General features: G+C 46.8%; 1 long non-coding RNA gene across 2 annotated transcripts; it reads right to left on the bottom strand.

The window, feature by feature from the left end:
- Window positions 1-1,787: 1,787 nt before the first annotated feature.
- On the bottom strand, window positions 1,788-9,763 carry LOC110295214. Of its 2 annotated transcripts, XR_002378027.2 has the most exons (6): window positions 9,561-9,763; window positions 9,338-9,473; window positions 7,043-7,111; window positions 5,927-5,991; window positions 3,070-3,143; window positions 1,788-2,070 (listed from the first exon to the last, which is right to left on the bottom strand). It is a non-coding gene; the product is annotated as an uncharacterized LOC110295214 (long non-coding RNA). The 2 variants fall into 2 exon arrangements; XR_002378026.2 differs by lacking the exon at window positions 5,927-5,991.
- Between the last annotated feature and the right edge of the window lie 3,414 nt (window positions 9,764-13,177).

Below are 13,177 nucleotides of genomic sequence, written 5' to 3' on the forward strand. Positions count from 1 at the left end.
AGAAAGGCCTGGTCGTGGCTGTTTTGGTCTCTTCTGGAGCTTCAGGCAGCATGAAATCTTTTTACTTTTAACTATGGGAGAGTGGGATGGACATTGATCCAGGTGTCAGTTCATCCTCGGTTCCTCTGAAAGAACATTAGCTCTTAGCCCTTAGGCTGTGTCTCCAGCCCTTACATGAAATCTTGAAGCTGTCTTTACCTCCTGCTAACTTGTCAGGGAACAGGAGCAGCCATGACTGGCTTTTATCCAACTGCCAAGATGGGCATTGGGCTCCAATTATGTAAGCTAGTTGCACTTTGACTTCAGGGGGTAAATGTGACCAGAAAGGAGATGACAACCTTAGGAGCCTCCTGCGTTAAGTTATATAAGCACCATGTCAGCAACTGGTTATTTTGTTTCACTGGGTTTTAGAAGATGGGTACAACAGAGGAAGAGGGAAAGAGCAAGGCATGGTGGCACATGCCTATAATGCCAGTGTGTGGGAGAGAGGCACAAAGACAAGTTGGAGGTCATGCTCAGCCTGGGCTGGCATTCTCTTGAGAAAACATAGCAGCGTACAGTGAGCTGAGGAACACAAGTAGCTTATTACTATTAAGTCAGCCCTAGAACTGGAGTTTGTATTGTGAAGAAATGATAGCACTTAAGGAAGTTCCAGAAACTTACCTCCCAATGCTGAGTCTACAGCAATAGAAGAGGCCTGACCCCTGGGAAGAAAGGGGATCAGTGACCCCAACTAACAGGGCATCTCCAAGAGATCAAGGGCCCAATCGACATCCAAGGGACAACCCTCTTAAAGGGGTGTTTTACCTTATGGAAGACTCCTGACAAGGTCATGAACCCTGGGTTCCAGTTACTGGATCAGATGTCATAAAGTCCTCAGATGAAATCGGTCTCAGTGATGCAGGCCAGAAGGGAAAGACAGTGCAGCAAAAAAGAACTGATGGAGGTTTGGATGAGGTACAGCCTGTTGGGTACACAGAGATTCTACCCCTCAGTGGCTGCCATCCCAAGGAGACTAGGAAAGTGACAAGCTGCCTGACAAGGGGGACAGCAAGTCCCTACCAGACAAAGCAAGGCAGTTTGACATACTACAGACACAACTAACAGGCAGGAATGATAAACTCTCCTACAAAGACCAGGAGCACTGGTTCCCAACACCCCTGCTGGGGACCTTTGGGTATCACCAGAAAGTTGCCCTGACCACTTGATTGAAGGAAAGCCCTAACTCAGAGGAAAAGAGGAGTTTCAGCTTTCCCCACACCCTTATATGGGCAACAAATGCTATGGTTTGGAGCAGCAAGCAATAAAGAGCTCACCAAGTCAGAGCAGGAGAAAACACTGATATTAGTATACTACAGATGACCAGCAGCTAAGACTGGTGGAGTTGATTTGTCAGAGGACAAACTGGCTGTTTTTATTAGGCAGCTATGTCATGTAGTGTGGCCCTGCAATGTAAATGAGGCTACTTCTGTTTGCCTGAGCTAGCCCTCCACAGAAAGCAACGTGAACAGGAAGTTACAGTTGAGTTGACTGGCTGCAGTCACATCAGTCCAACACAGCACTCTTGCTTTTTCTCCACAACGCAGAGACTTCAAATTCACATTCAAAGTTGGGCTGGTGAGCCAGCTCAGTAGTTAAGAGAGCTTGTGGCTCATCAGAGGCCGGTGAGTTTAAGTTTCCAACACCCAGTTCAGACAGCTCACAGCTGCCTGTAACTCCAGCTGCACTCTTGAGGGCACTGCAGGCAAACAGCATTACCATTACAAATAAATCTTTACCAAAAAGGAAAAGGTTTACAAAGACTTTAATTCTTTTGACAATTTTGATCCCTTTCTCATTTCAAACCATGATAAAGTTCTGTCACAAAGCATGCAGCATTGTTCCATAATCCTTTGCACCATGTTTACATTTCAATAAAACACAACATTCTAATGTTTCAGTTTTACTATTTTGATTGTTTTTAATTACATTTATTTACGTATTGTGTGCATGTGGTCAGAAGACAACTTCCAGGAGTCAGGTCTCTTCTTCCACACTGTGGGTCCCAGGAATTAACGGAGGTCACCAAGCCTGTGTGAAGAACAGGTTTGTTAGAGCAGGAAAAGCACAGGCCCTGGAGGAGTGCAGACGTGTGGGTGAGTAAGCTCCGAGAGCCTGGCTCTGGTCCACGGGTCAGGTCACTGTGTTGTTAGAGGCCATTTGGTGTAGAACATTTTACTTTTTCATCATTGGCAGAAAAAGATTGTTTTGAACCAAGTGTCTCATTGATTTTATGGTTTTGCTTTCCAACTGATTCTAGTTTTCTCACCAGCCCCCTAAGTTATCATTTCCTTAAATTTTAACTAACTTTAGAGACGTCTCTGTAGTTTTAGGTTCTCTGGTGAGAAGGGACAAACCAGGACGGCAGGCGGGAATGCCATAAGGAGAGGGTCATTCACTGAAGGAGCCAGAAACTGATCTGCAGGCTGGCAGTTCCCATCTCCCCTTTGCAATTTGTTCCTTTAATTGCTGGGCCATACCTTCTAATGTCCAAGTGACAGTCTTCATTTAGAAAGAGATTAGTAGCCCTTTTAGCAGCCAGCAGGTCTGGCCCCCAGCCAGCCCCCCATTTTGTAATACATCACAGTCCATTTGGTCCTCCATGGCCATGAAAAATGTACCCCTGTACACCATACCCACCCCAGCCCTGACTCCTAATCCAACTAACGGGTGTGGCCTGTCTACAGTAATGCATACCCAGGTGAGTTAGGCCAGGGTACAAGTACATGTCGTCCAGTTGGCTGGTGGGCATATTTCCTTCCACACATAAAGAAAATGCCCAGGCATGGATGACACCAGGGAGGACAGTTACTGGCTCTTACACAGCCAAAGGTTTAGTCACACTGATCCCCAGTCATGTTTTCTACTGGTTGTAGCCCCTCAAAGTTATTTATACACAGCAGGACTGGGGAAAAACCAAGCCAGCAATCACAGAAATCCCAGGCACCTAAAAGACTGAGGCATAATTAGAGCTGAAGGCCAGCCTTGTAACTCTACATAAAGAACTTAGTAAGTTCACAAATCCCTTACCTTATATAAATCTTCAAATTAATGAATATTTCTGTAAGCATTACTCTTACAAAAAACATCCTTTGATTTCATTCCTACAAGAAAAACGGACAAATAAGTGCAAAATGACACCACATATTTAAACCCTGACTCTAAACAGCAATGGAGAAAGCTAGTCTCAGGCAGCTGCACTTGCTGAATATAAGCTCTACTTAGAAAAGCTTTTTTACAAGTATCAATTCTCTAATGTAAAACATGTCAAAGAATTCATAAAGCCAAGCCAAGTATATTATTATTATATTATCTACTTTGTTCAGACCATCTCATGTCATCTTAGTGCAGCCTCTCATCAAGCGAACGGCACATGGGAATGCCTACCTCATCATATAATAAAACTGCTTCTTTTGTGAGTATTTATTTTATGTTGCATGCAAGAGTGTCTCGCCTGTGTGAATGCTTGTGCACAAAGAGAGGGCTTTGGATCCCCTGGGACTGGAGGTGCAGGTGGCTGTGAGCAGCCATGCCAGTGCTGGGAAGTGAGCCAGGTCTTCGGAAGAACTACCAGTGCTTCTCACCACTCGCCCACCTCTCCAGCTGCTTTAACCATACAAAGTATTTTTTAGAGGATTCCAACTAAGATCTTCCGAGCAGGCGTGGCCAGCCTGTAACCCAGATGCAACACCATGCACCTGAAAATACCTATGAGTGCAACCCAACAGTTGCAATCACACTTAACGTCATATGTGGTTTTGTTTTTGATAGCCCAATTATGTTGCTCTCATGCATCAACTTTGAAGGTGACCATGTTATGCCTCAACTTCAAAGTCAGTCTTATTTTTGAGTAAAGTAGGTTCTATGGACAGGAAGAGTAGTGAAAGGCCATAGGACAGGCAGTTATCAGGCTCCTAATGTGTCGGCCAGTCTTGGGTCATCAGCCTAAACCCAAGCGGCTAGGCACAACTGAGGTGTTCTTAACTGGATCCCTGGAGGTGGGAAGGGCACACCTTCTGGTGACAGATCCATGGAAGTTTTCGCTTTCTACCAGCTTGCCCACACCTCTTGCTGGAATCAGAAGTTCTTGCAGATTCCACTGTTTCTCTAACATATCAGAACTCATGGACTTCCTGACCAGCTTCCTGGCCTCTCATTGTTGAGCTAGCTGGACCAAAGCCGTGATAGTAAATCTGTCTTTGATATATACATGTCTGTATGTGTATATCCATTTATCCTTTCAGTTCTGTGCCTTTAAAGAACCCAGACTAATGACAGTATTCTACAGAGTATTGTGGGGCAATGGGCTATGCAGACAGCCCGGTCTCCAGTCAAGCTGAGGTCTTGAACCTCAGTGGTACCTGATGGGTGGTAATTTCCACCTACATGGGATGGTAGGCGTTAGATCATGTCTCCTGGACCCCTAGCTCCTGTCAAAGTTACTGCCCCCACAGCCTCCACAAGAGAGGCATGTGGCTAACAGTGATGTAGACAATGTCCCAAGCTTCTGGCCTTCTGGCTAGACTCTTCTAGTTACCTATCAACAGCAAGATAAGCAGCCCACCATAAGAGGGGCTGTTTAGCCCCTCCTTGCTCTCTTAAGCTTTCACCTTTCTTACTCTCTAGCTCCTTTCTTCCCCTTCCCACCACCTCTCTAAGCTTTTACCTCTCTCTCTCTCTCTCTCTCTCTCTCTCTCTCTCTCTCTCTCTCTAAGCCTTCACCTTTCTTACTAACCCTCTTTCCCTTCCCCCTTCTCTCTTCTTGGCCATGGCCGGTCTCCTCTCCCTCTCTCCTCTCTTTCTCCCTGCCTTTCTACAGTAAAGCTCTAAAACCATAGACTGTCTCTGTTCATCAAGGCCCGGATTAAGACACTTGCCTGCATGGGAACCACCCAGTGTCCTTCTTTCCCCCTGCCCTCTCTTCCCGAATCTCTGGGGCTGAGTGCCGCCCCGGAGCCCCTATTTTGTTCTCAGCTCCTCCGATGTGTCCAGCGTGGGATGCTGGAGACTGAGAACCTGGTACCAGGTTCTTGTCCACTCCCCGCTGTGTGGGGTCAGTGGCTTCACAAAGCCAGATGCCCACCCAGAGCTGCATGGAGAGCGACCGGCAATCCTCCCAGTCTGACTGCCCAGAGCACCGGAACTCTGGCAGGACAGATTCTCTCCCACTCCCTTCTTTCCCACACACCCACGGTCCCGAAGAGTATCAGCATTCTGACTTCCTGATAGTCAATCCTGCTCATGAAGAGAAGCCAATGCCCACAAAGGGGCAAGGAAGCACCACCGAGGGGACAAGTACTGTGTATATCTATGTTTCTCACACTCTGTAACCAAGCTTTGGGGGAGATGTAAACATACTTCAGTAATGTTAAGTATTTGTACAACTGGACCACAGTCCCACTCCAAAAAGTACTAGGCATGGGGAGACCTAATTTTATTATAGTTCCACCAGCTTTTTCAATTACCTCCATAATTAAGTAGAAATGTTCCAGGAAAACAAGCAACACAGCCTGACTACAAACACTTTAAATGCCCCAGGAACTTTCCACATACATAAACTATATGCAAACATAGGCAAGAAAAAAAATCGAGTACCTCAAGAAAGATGTGTGAATTGGAGGCCTGCCTGGTCTACATAGTGAGGTCCAGGACAGCCAGGACTATGCAGACTGCCTTGAAAAGCCAAAGCTGGGGTTGGAAGAACACCCTACTAGGCTGGAGAGCTGGCTCAACAGTTCTGAGTAGCTGCCCTGAGCAGCCACATGGCTCACAGCCCTGCTGACTCAGTTCCAGAGGACCTGCGCCCCTCTTCTGGGCATGAGCTGGGTGAAGACACACATAGGCATTAACACCCATACACAGAAACAGTTTTTAAGGAACCACTTACTTGGACATGCATGCTCTTATACTCAGTCCTGGATCCTAGCCGATAGTCAACCTCCAAGATACTGGCTATGGGGCAAAGGATGGCATCTTTAAAACAGGAACCTTGTGAGTGAGTTACAGTAGGGCACAGCATTAATGGTGCTGACCGAACTAGCCAGGAATCTGATAATAGTCAGGTGCTCAAGAGGCACAGCGCTAACCCTACAGTGGAGTGGACTGTTCCGCCCACAGGGCCACTGTGAGAAACAAGTGTGGAAAATAAAAGCTCAAACTGCAGCAAAATGCCTGGCACACGCACACAGCACATCTCTGAAACTCAGAGCGATTTGCTGTGGAGACTGTGTACTGGATAGTTTTGTGTCAACTTGACACAGAGAAAGGAGCTTCAGTTGAGGAAATGCCTCCGTGAGATCCAACTGTATGGCATTTTCTCAATTAGTGATCAAGTGGGAGAGGCCCCTTGTGGGTGGTGCCATCTCTGGGCTGGTAGTCTTGGTTCTATAAGAGAGCAGGCTGAGCAAGCCAGGGGAAAGCAAGCCAGTAAGGAACATCTCTCCATGGCTTCTGCATCAGCTCCTGCTTCCTGACCTGCTTGAGTTCCAGTCCTGACTTCCTTGGTGATGAACAGCAGTGTGGAAGTGTAAGCTGAATAAACCCTTTTTTCCCCAACTTGCTTCTTGGTCATGCTGTTTGTCCAGGAATAGAAACCCTGACTAAGACAGACTGCTTAAGAGGACTGAGGTTCGATTCATAGCACACACATGACAGCTTCACTCTCCAACTGCAGTGGCAGGGGATCTGATGCTCTCTTACAGCCTTCTCAGGCACCACGTATGCACAGGTGCAGACATACGTGCAGGCAAAACACCCACACACAGAAAGTAAATAAAGGGCCTGTCGTTAAGACAGGAGGCCTGGGTTGGAGAAACTTCCAAGTCGTTCTCTGACCTCCACACCAACACGGACACAATGATTGTCAAAATAAAAATTCTCTGCCACCCCCAAAATAGGTAATTAAGATTTCCCCAAAGCCTTTAGGATTCCAGTCTTTACTTCATCATCTTTCCCAGAGCGTATCACTCAGAATATTTAATATATACAAAACAGATGACTCTACCTCTCCTGCATTTCATCATCATCTTCCATCATCCCGCATCTCTTCAGGACATCACCGAGAACACAATTCCTGAAAGAAAGATTGTATCTTAAATCATGTGCCAGGGGCTGATGCCTGTTGCTACAGCCTCTCCTTCCGGAAAGCTTACATATCCTCATTAGTTCTCAATAATCACAACGGCTCATTATGTGAACAGCAGTGAAGAGTTTAATCATCGGATATGCAGCCACTAGCGGAAATAGGAATGAGCTCACAGACCACTCCATGTCCACCACATTCTCTCAATGTCTCTTAACGTTGCTGTTTTATCTAAAGGTCTATGACATTTAAGTAAATGCCTTTTGCAGTCCCCCTCCCATCTGTCGGTATTACAATGTATCACATTACCAGATGAGACCAGAAACATTCAGAGCATCATGGCCACAGGGCTCATCAGAGGGACTCTCAGGAGCCCTGCATCTCTCCTAGGAGACCCTCAGCAGCAGGCACCCAATTAAACAGGCATCTCACTGAGATGCTCCCAGGCTTTCTGCTCAGCTGCAGCACCCCCTTTTGTATCTCAGCAGATTTGAAACCATTTAGCCCGTGTGGTGGTCTGACATGGCCCCTCATGTATTCGAATGCTGTCCCCAGGTGAGCTGTCAGAGAAGGATTAGGAGGTGTGGCCTTGTTGGAAACCAAAAGCCCATGCAGTGAGTCTTGCTCTCTGCGGGCAAAGCAGATGTAAAGCAATGGCGCCCAGCCTGGCTGCCCCAGTATAACGGACCAACCCCTACAACTGTAAGCCAGCCCCAGCATGATGGCTTCCTGCAAGAGTTGCTGTGCTCATGCTGCGTCTTCACAGCCTAGTGGCGTGGCACTTAGTACCTCATGTTCTTTTGCTATGTTAACAATGTAGGAAAACCAATGTACTCTTCGGGTACTATTCACTTCACAGAATTTTCTCCAATCATAACCTTGATACTTTTTGAAAATTTTATTTTTAGGTATAGCTGTTTTACCTGTGCGTTTCTATGTGTAGCACTGACTGACTGTCCAAGAACTCACTCACTCTGTAGAGCAGGCTGGCAAGTGCTCCGCCCTTTAATCCGATGCCTCTGCAGGGATTAAAGGCACACACTGCCACCGCTGCTGGCAATAAGGATAACCTCTTACCATTATTCTGTAGGAGAAAAGCCAGCCACAAAAATCCTATGTACTAAAGAAAAAAATCCGATGTACTAGCCTATTATCCCACCTATGTGAATCATACAGAATCTACAGGTACAGGTGCTTCTAGGGACTGGGGGACAAAGGGACAGCTAATGTGAATGGAGTTTCTTTGGACAAGAGATAGGGTGCAGTTGGTAAAGCCTAGTGTTCCTAGAGCCCTAAGGTTCAACCGTCAGCACATTAACTGGGCTTGGCAGGAACACTGGGGAGGTAGAGGCAAGATGATCAATAGAACAGTCATGCCAAGCTACACAGCGAGTCGAATCTAGCCCGGGTTACATGAGACCTGTCTAAAAAAACAAAATGAATGATGTTTTTACAGGGTGAGGTTAGACCTCTTCTCTAAAACTGGCCTGAACCTTTACTCCCAGCTTCATGGGAGACCCATTCAGAAAGATCACCCCCAGGTTGAAAACCGACTCTAGGAGACAAGCCCAGCTCAGTAAGATAATAAAACTCTACCTGTTCTAAAAACAAGCCCAGGTTGGTGATGCAGTGGCTGAAATCATGAACAAGTCCTGGGCTTGAGTCCCAGCACTGAAAGATAAAACCCTGATGTGCTGAGAGCTGCTTACATGAGACTATTCTAAACTTCACTTAACTCATTGCCAATTTTGAAAATCCTCACTTAAGGCAAAACACAAAGCCTTGTATTCTTGACAGTCAAGCAAACACTTGCACCACAGCACTCGATCTCTGACAAGTTCATGGGCTATGTTTTACTTTTAAAAATAAAAATAAAAGGAAAAAAACAGCAAAACTGTTGATTTCATCCAAATAAGATAAAAGCATATATAATGAAAAGACATGAATAAATTAATTCCTTGATTACGTCGGTGACTTCAATTCTCAGTATAATGGGGGGTGGGGGGAACTTGTTGAAATTGAATTTTGTATCATTTGAAGGATACAAAGAAATCAAAGGTTTCAATTACTGGGCTTCAATAAAATCGCCTAGTCCTGAAAGCTATCCACCCTCGATGCCCTATTCCCAAACTCAAACAAAGATCTGCCGGCCCTAAGTTTCCGTACCCGTGCAGCTCCCACAGCACAGGAGGACAGCAAGGGCACGAGACACCTCACCTTCTTTCATTAGCCACCTCCCATCTTCAGAAAAAGGGTTCTCTCATGAGGACAGCGGAGCAGCCCCACTCAAGCTGATGTGTATTACATCCACAGCGCCAGGTCACACCGAGAGCTCCTGCGTCCCCTCGGCATCCTACAAAAGAGACGAGATGAGGCCTGAGATCGCTCTTTTGTCCCGCCTGCTACACAACATTCCGCGGATATCATGACCTGTCCCTACCCTTTAGGCACCATTCTCCAATCAGTCCTTTCCCGGCGCACACCACCATCGCCAGGGCCAGGCAGGCGTCAGCTCGGTTCCCACCTCTCAACTCCCCATTGCCATGCTCGCCCAAAGCGCGATGGCGCCGGATTGCACGGGAGCAGGCGTAGACCTGATGGAAGCCAGAGCGCTAACAAAAGGAGGACCGAGTGGAAGCGAGAACGTGCCCACGGAGGCCCTTAAAGGCGCCGGGCCTCTCCGATTGGCTGCTTCGATACAGCATGGCCTGCGATTGGCTAGGCAGGAGTCCCGCATGTCCAAAGCCCGCCCTTCCGGTAAAGCCGCCCAGTCCTCATGCGGAACAGAGTTTACCGCGACTCGAGCTCTCGCGGGAGCCCCGAAAAGGGACTTCGACAGGGTAGGATAGCCGGAAGTTGCTGTCCAGGGGATCGCCGCCTTGGGACTGCCCATGGAGTGTCCCGACCTGTCCTCCGGCCGTGTGGGCAATCCCAGCCGCCGAGCCCAGGCACTGCTATGGGACTGCAAAGGTGGGGCGGCGGCACATCGCCTAGTGTCGCCGGACGTGTGCAACCAGACCTGGCTGGTGCTCCGCATTTGCCTTCCGGCTTGAGGGACGTTACTCAGAATGCTTTCTTTTTGCCGTTTATTGGGCGTCTGACTTGGTGAGCACCAGTCATCTCAGCCTTTCTGAGGTGTTGGTGAGAGTCAGTCATACCATGCTGAAGGCATACTGAGGAGAAAAGTAGGCAAAATCAATCCCTACTTAAACACTAGCTCCCAAGGAGAACCTTTTTGGTTGGTTTGTGGGGTGCTGTCTTCCTTTTATATCAGCCTGACCCGAGAATACACGTGTAGTCCAAGCTGGCCTCACACTTGGGATCTTGCTGCATCAGCCTTCGCAGACCCAGCCCTGCACTATGCGTGAGACGTGGTCGCATTTTCTTACAATGTCAAGAGGTTTTTTTTTTTTAATTTATTTTTTTATTAGATATTTTCCTCGTTTACATTTTCAATGCTATCCCAAAAGTCCCCCATACCCACCCCCCCAAAGAGTTTGTTGAATAACAATAAATTCACACGTGATGCGAGTACCATCCTAAGTGCCAAACGTTAGCGTTTCCTTCTTGAATCAGTTTTCATTCGCCACCCTCAACCCCCTGAAAATCTCAAGCTTCTCGGGACTAGTCGGGAGATGTGTGTTAGACCAGATCTGTGTGCTGCTTTGGATGAGTAGAGTTCTTGGCTCTTCGTAAAGATAGCACAAGATAATTTGGCTCTGGACCTGCAACTTTGAGACCTTTGGCTCTCCGTCTGAACTCACCTGAGCTCTTCATTTCTTGTGATTGTCAATGAAATAATTCAGATGAGGCACACAAGAGCGCCACTGTGGAGATAAATGGGCTTTTAGTACTGGAAAGTGAAGGAACCCAAAGGAGAGAGAAACAATGGCCAAAAAGACTGTTGGCATAAAAGCCTGCTCACAAGGAGCAAGAATGGGGCTGGAGAGATGGCTCCGCAGTTAAGAGCACCAACTGTTCTTCCAGAGCTCCTGAGTTTAATTCCCAGCAACAACATGGTAGCTCACAACCATCTGTAATGGGATCCGATGTCCTCTTGTGTGTATGATGAGAGCAATGGTGGTACTCATACACATAAATAAATAAAAGACAAGGGGCAAGAACGGACACAGGCCAAGGAGATTCATGGTGCCAGCCTATATCCTTAGGAAGGGTTTAAAACTCAAATGTCTCTAGAACAAACAGTTGGTTTGGTTTTGATGGGTTGTTTTGTGTGTGTGTGTGTGTTGTGGTTGTTTTGTTCCTCAGGTGACTGACAGGCCCACTTGGAGTAGCTTTGGGAAGGGGGAGGTACATTGTGTTGACACCAGGCATAGTTGTGCACACCTTTAATCCCAGCACTCAGGAGACAAAGGCAGGGGGAGCTGTTGTGTTCAAAGCCAGCCTGATCTATCTACACACTTCCAGGATCCTGTGTGCTGGCTCGTTTTATGGCACCTTGACAAGAGATAGCCATCAAAAGAAGGGATGACACAACTCAGAAAATGCCTGCGGAAGACCTGGCTGTGTGGGGGAAGCCTGTAAGGCGTTTTCTTAATTTAGTGACTGACTGGAGAGGGCCCAGTCTATTGTGGGTGGGGATCTCTCTGGGCGGGTGATGCTGGGTTCTATAAAAACAAAACAAAACAAAACAGACTGAACAAGCCATGGAGAGCAAGTCCGTAAGCAGCACCCTTCCATGGCCTCTGCATCAGCACCTTCTCTGAGTTCCTGCTCTGACTTCCTTCAGTGATAGACTTTACTGTGAATGTGTGAGCCAAATAAATGCTTTCCTCCTCAACGTGCTTTTGGCTATGGTGTTTCATCACAGTAATGATAACCTTAACACACTGTCTCAAAAATAAAATAAAATAAAAGTAAAAGTAAAAGGATAGGACAGTGGTTATCTGTGTTCTTTACCACAAAACCTCTGGTAGGTACAGGTCTTATGACCGTTTGAGCAGTTTGGAACTGCCTCTCCACGAAGGGCACCGAAAGCCCATTCCTTAGACTGTTCATTAGAGCCCTGCAATTTCAGTCAATGGTTTTGCATTTTGCTAATGGAGAGGAAGGGGTCCATTCTCAAACACCTCCAAGCCTATGAATTTCTGACTAGCTACCAAACATGAACTTAGTTTTTATAGGTGAAGACATAAATGTTATAGAGCTCAGGTGACAGCTAAGAAGTAAAGAAGCAACATGGGAAATGACTCAGCGGCTCTCTAAAGGACCCTCAGAACTTACCCAGAAAGCTCAGCAGATGGTAGCCACCTGTAATCCCAGCACAGAGAGGAGGACAGGAGATCCCCAGGACAAGTTAGCTAACTAGATTAGCAAACTCTGAGTTCACTAAAAGACTGCAGAAAGTGTACAACAGTCAAGGGTCTCTACACAGGAGCAGTCACACATACATGGGCCCTCACCCACACATGTGCAGACAAACATGCATGCTTACCACACATGTACACATTCCTGACCATCTGAGTATGCTTGATAAAAAAACTGCCTCTCAGATGTTATCCTCTGACTTAGCACATATGAACCATAGAACACATGCATGCGTGCGCACACGCACACACTAAATAGATGTCATTTTGAAAAATATATCCCATAAGCTTTGGCATCTTTACCTCTTAAAGACTGAAATGAGTATCCTGTGATGGAGAAATGTGTGCCATCAGTCACGTCATCGAGCTGCTAAAGACCTAGATAGCAGTTTCTTGAATGTCAGAGCTAAAAGTAGTTTAGCATCCCTTAAACCATCATTCAGAGAAGGGCACAGCAGCACACCACTAAAGTCCAGCACTCAGAAGGTGGAGGTAGGAGCTCAAAGGTATCTCTAACTACACAGTAAGTTTGAGACCAGTGAAGACTTCATGAAACTCTGTCTCTGAAAAAAAAAAATCATTCAGAATTAAAAACTTTTGCCAAGGGCTGGTGAGATGGCTCAGTGGGTAAGAGCACCTGACTGCTCTTCCGAAGGTCCAGAGTTCAAATCCCAGCAACCACATGGTGGCTCACAACCATCCGTAACGAGATCTGGCGCCCTCTTCTGGA

The sequence above is a fragment of the Mus caroli genome, chromosome 5 (genome assembly GCF_900094665.2).
Source record: "Mus caroli chromosome 5, CAROLI_EIJ_v1.1, whole genome shotgun sequence".
Lineage (NCBI taxonomy): Eukaryota > Metazoa > Chordata > Mammalia > Rodentia > Muridae > Mus > Mus caroli.